Below are 6,000 nucleotides of genomic sequence, written 5' to 3' on the forward strand. Positions count from 1 at the left end.
CCATAGAGACCAATGGCCAAAGCAGCCATTTTCTCCAGGTGAACTGATCTCTCTCGGCTGGAGATCAGTTGCAGTAGCGGGAAATCTCCAGCTAGGGCATGGAGGTTGGCAACCCTAGCTTTGCAAGGCTTCCGAAAGATGCTCTTCGTTGTGGGAGTGCCGGTTATGCAGTTTGTAACAACTACCTAATAAAGGTTTCTGATTTGATCTGATTTTGATTTGAAAGGGAAATGTGAGAGGTGAACAGGTGCCAGTAATCCAAGTGGGCAGACATATGGCAGTGCACTGAAACACTCAGACAGGGTGCTCCAGGTACTTGCATTACTTACCGCCCATTCCTCACCTTTCGGTGGCTGGAGATAGCATGGGCGAGGTGCCACCGTGGTGCCCCCAACCCTATTTCCCAGCCTCCAAAAGGCTTTGAAAAACCTTTCACCAGCTTTTAAATTTTTAAACGGGGCATTTTACCCCACAGACAACAGTGAGGCGATGCCTGCAAAAAAGCAGTCACAGCACATCATTCTCCCCACCAGTGTGCCAGGCCGAAAGGGGACAGGAAGCTGCCTACTGGAACGCCCTGCCCCTTGGGACGCTGGCACGGGCTTTTGCACCCGTGGGACACCAGCGGAAGGCCCCGCTGGCCATGGCAGCGCAAGGAGGACACCGTCTGAGCCTCCCCGCCAGCGTTGGGCCCATCCTGGACGGCGTAAGTAATGCCCACGCCAGCGCAGGGGGCCCAAATGCCGGCGCAGCCCCTACCTGGCCTCCAAAGCACTTTCGTCCTTGGAGGTCAAGAATGGGCTGTTATTGTCAGACCTCTTGTATGCCACTTCCTAATTTTAACAAAAAAAACCTCCCACAACAACCTGTGTTTGGGCTGCAGAAGCTTTATAGATCATTAATCAACATGTCAACCATCAGTTGTATAGTTTTGGTTGTGCAAGTGAATCTCCTGCTCTGGATTTTGAGGGGGTTTGGCTCTGGAATTGTACAAAGGTTGCTGACCCCTAATCTCATTCCGGACGCAGCACTCCCCCCCGTGCCTGTCTGGTTTGGCCCTGATTCTGCAGAGGCAACAACAGGGAAGCTCCAATCCTGCTTTTAGGAAGAGGCAGCAGGAGCACCCAGCAACAGCTGCCACCTTGAGATCCAGAGTGGTGTAGTGGTTAAGAGTGGTGGACGCTAATCTGGTGAACCGGCTTTGTTTCCCTGCTCCTCCACACGAAGCCAGCTGAGTGACCTTGGGCACGTTACAGTTCTCTCCAAACTCTCTAAACCCCACCTACCTCACAAGGTGTCTGTTGTGGGGAGAGGTAGGGAAGGAGATTGTAAGATGGTCTGATTCTCCTTAAAAGGTACAGAAAGTCAGCATATAAAAACCAATTCTTCTTCTTCGCAGGATGGCCAACTTTGGCCTGGGAAATTCCTGGATGTTTGGGGGCAGAGCCTGTTGGGGGGGGGGGACTAGGGGAGGGATTTCAGCTAAAATCTATGCTATCCCTCTGAAGCTGCCATTTCCTCCAGGGGGGCTGATCTCTGCAGTCTGGAGATCAGTTGTAATTCCAGAAGTACTCTGGGCCGCACATGGAGGTTGGCAACCCTACACCCTCCCCTCCATGGCAGCCATACTGCAGAGGATTCTGACGCTTCGGTTCAGTCGTCTTCCTGGCCAACTGCCGAGAACGGCGGCAATAACAGTGTGATCAGAGCGGAGGACTCGGGTGTTGCTGTTGTGGCCCAGATCGGCTTCTCCTGCTTCTCAAGCCGACACGACTTATGGGCTGAGTCTTCGCTGCCTCCTTTGCCCACTCATTCCTACCCACCTGCTTTCCCTGACCAGTACCTTCAGGCACCTTGCCAGCCTTTCCAGCCAATGGAAGGAAAACTATGTGGAATGCACGGATGGTATTTTGAGATGGCAATGTTGAGAGCCAGCGTAGTGTAGTGGTTAAGAGCGGTGGTTTGGAGCAGTGGAGTCTGATCTGGAGAACCGGGTTTGATTCCCCACTCCTCCACATGAATGGCAGACTCCAATCTGGAGAACCAGGTTCGATTTCCCAGTCCTCCACATGAAGCCTGCTGGGTGACCTTGGGCTAATCACAGCTCTCTTAGAGCTCTCTTAGCCCCACCTACCTCACAAGGTGTCTGTTGTAGGGAAGGGAAGGGAAGGTGATTGTAAGCTGGTTTGATTGTTCCTTAAGTGGTGGAGAAAGTCGGCATATAAAAACCAGCTCTTCCTCTTCTTCATCTTCTTCTCTCTCGGGCTGGTTGGTCCGGCAGAACAACTCCGAGAGCACAAAGCCCTGTGATGGCTTGAATTCAGCATATTGGAGCATGACTCTCTCGTCTTGCTAGCGGCACAGGAAATGCAAGCCATACAGAGTAAATGTTATTTACTCTAAAGAGCAAACTATAGAAAGCTGCCAACATCGAGTCATTGTTCCAGCACTCAAAAAGAGCTGCTTTGCGATCCGACATCTGGAGGAACCGCCTGACCAATAATCCTCAGGTCCAGATTCCGTCTGGCTGTGGATGGGAAACAAGAAACAGTTTTCCCAAATGCCTCTCTCGACTGCTCTTGCTGCCTTCTCAAATGCTCAAGAATGCTGCGTGTGCAAAGAAAAGCATATGAAATGTTCTGTAAGAAGCGTTTTGCCCTATGCTTCAAAAGATGGGTGCCTTTCCTGTATCTTTCATGAATGTTTCTGTTCTCTGTTTCTATACAGGGCAGGGGTGGTATAATCCCATTAACCATAATTTCAGAAGCAGATAAAAGAATCTCACCTCCTTTAGATTTACGCAATTGATTATGAACACGTAGATATGAAATGAAATAAGTAGATTACTGTTTTAGTAACGATTGGCAAGGAAGACCCCTGAAAAGGTAGTAATTTGGGCATTTTGCTTCTGTTACATTACATCCTTCCTTGTTTACATTTAATTAATTGCAGTATTCTTTTGATGTTGAAGTAGAGATGGGGAAACGGCTGTGGAGGGATGATTTTTTTAAATTTTCTTTCTCTTGTTTTTTCACCCTTTTTCTGATGGAAAATTTGGGAGAGTACAAAAAAAAACCTCCTATGAAATATTTTCTTTTTTATACTAAAAAACTTTTTAAGGCCAGATTTTTCACACTCAAAATGTATAGCATGGGAAAAGGCTGAGAACTTTTCCCATTTTTCCAATGGAAAAATTGGGAAATCTGGGGGAGTACCCCCAAAAAACCAACCTCCTATGAAATATGTTATCTTTTTGAGTGAGAAAAACCTTATCTTACAAGTATTTAACTCATTCCAAATGGACAGCCTTGAAAATACAAACCCGGAGAAAATGGAAAATGGGGACATTTGGAGGAGCTCTGGGAAAAAACCATACTGCAGACATGTATGATATTTGTACGGGAGATTTACTAAGACTCCCTTTAACAAGAGGGTATGTGTCCATGCGGAACGGGCCAGCCAGACGCCCAATATCACATGAAGAACCCCGTAAAAAAATATATTACCCTTAATCAGCAAACGGACGGCCCCTTATAGAACATCCACTTGCCAATTCTTGCTGAACGACACTACAACTAATGTTACGATGAAGGTGGCGGAGTTTTTGGCAGAAGTTGTTAAGGTTAAGATTCAAACTCAATTTTAATCTAGATATGTATTATCTGTTTATCTCTGACCTTGTGACCATCAATATTATGCCAATAAAGGTTATCTGAAAAAAGATATACAATATTTTCATGATTTCTTTTTGTTTAAAAGTAAATAATTTTAGCAACAATTGTTATACTAAGGTGTGTTACTTATTGTGACTCAAACCCAAGAAAGTCTCTATCCAATTTTTTACCACCAACGTTTATTTTTCCTGCCCCTCAGATGGCAAAAATTTAAGATCCATGTGTTATAGTACTGCAAGGTACAGTAGTCTGCAGGTGTCCACTGCAATTTTTCTCATAGAAAATGAAGCTGTTAATGCTTTTGTATTCCATAAATATGCCAAATAGTACAATTCCATATGCTAAGTTGTTAACAATCTATTTTATTAAATCAGTAAAAGTTTAGGTTAGAAAAGAAAGGATTTCCCCACCCCCTCCAAATTTCCCTTTTCCCCTGGAAACCTCAAAGGTTTTGGAAATTTTACATCTCTATTTTAAACATTAGGATTTTAAAACTTATCTATATTGATAAAACTATGCGAAATGGTGTGACTAATTTAAAATTCTTTTTGTAAGAAATTTCAAAAAATACTCCCAGTATTTTCTAAACAGATGTGTTTTCTTTGTTCCATTACTTCTTATTTTTCTTTTTACTGACTTCCACTAAGAGTCCTTTTAAACTTTTATTTTAAAGCGGTTAACATTTTTAAAACTTACCCCTTTTTAAAAAAGCAAAACATTTTTAAACAGTGCAGGAGCTGTGTATTGTTCTCTTCACTTCCCATAAAATAATCAATCACCCTTTATTTTATTGTTTTTTATAATTACATGCACACAGAAAAAAGGAAGAAATACATATACTGTATATCCAAGCAAAAGAAAAAAAAACATACAGAAGGAACAAAACCATCTATAATGAATCATAAAAGGCTACTATCTAAATCTTGGGGGTTACCGCATTATGTATTCCAGCGATGTATTAAGAGTTTGAAAATGTTATAAAAAATACTGTTCGCACTTTCTATGTATTCCCACAGATGTATTAAGAGTTTGAAAATGTTTGTCCCCTTTAGCTGTGAAGACGTCTTCCAACCATTTATTAGCTGTTGCATCAAAAAACCCTTTTAAAGCGATGTTTTTTATAACATTTTCAAACTCTTAATACATCGTTGGTAATACATAATGCGGTAACCCCCCTTGTCACATATTTCTTATTCTAGAACTTTAAATCGGTCTATTTAAATTGATATGTTTCGGGTTTTTTAATTGCTCCTTCAGCTTCTCTGATAATATGTTAGTCTTGTCAATAATGCCGTTCACCACATTTTTCTGTCTTTTTTCAATTTGCTGCTGTAACTGTCTTGTCAATCATAAAACTAGCACCATCCCTGAGGGATTCACACAACCTTTCAAGTACCCAAGCAGTATTCTCTTAGATCAAGGGGTATGATAAGGATCCTAGAGAATGAAAAATAAGAAGATAAAGTCATATCAGCATTATACTTTACCAGTGTGAATACTTACTACTACCTTACCTGTATGGAGATCGTTGACTTTGTACTATATTGGCCTTTATGTCATTGAAATGGTATTATTTGTACTTTAGCTTAGGATAGATATAGTAGTAGTATTAGATTGTTATAGTATATCTCATTGTATAATTGTGTAGCATATTAATACACCTTTTTGCACTTTGTTACTACATTTGTCCCTGTGCTGATTCCTTTCCTTTTATCCCTTAGAAGCTCCTTGATCAATTGATCTTGAGCAGCATATATCTAGTGTTGGAGGGATATAAGGACTGAAACAAATCTTGCCACTGACAATGTAGCCTTGGGGTCCCTGTCGCTTAGTAAAAAAGGCATTATGTCAGTCACAGAGGCATTGGATTTGTATATTAAAAGGGGGGAAATATAGTGCGATCGAAGTTCCTCGTAAAAGCGGCATTCCAAAAGAGCATGGGCTAATGAGTCAATAGAGCCAGATTTCCAAATCCCTGTGATACTTGCACAGTGTTGTCTATTTTTCCAGCAACCTCCAGGTACTAGCTGGTGATCTCCTGCTATTACAACTGATCTCCAGCCGATAGAGATCAGCTCACCTGGAGAATATGGCTGCTTTGGCCATTGGACTTTATGGCATTGAAGCCCCTCCCCAAACCCTGCCCTCCTCAGGCTCCGCGCCCCAGAACCTCTTGCTGGTGGCAAAGAGGGACCTGGCAACCCTATCCATTGGTGTTTTACTGACTGTGTTATTTTGAATTTGTTGATTTCATGCCATTGAGAGGTTTGTTGTCCTGCTATTAGACACTGACTTTCTAGCAGGGGTTGTTTGGTTTGGTTTGGTT

Source organism: Euleptes europaea, chromosome 5, assembly GCF_029931775.1.
Source record: "Euleptes europaea isolate rEulEur1 chromosome 5, rEulEur1.hap1, whole genome shotgun sequence".
NCBI classification, from domain to species: Eukaryota; Metazoa; Chordata; class Lepidosauria; order Squamata; family Sphaerodactylidae; genus Euleptes; species Euleptes europaea.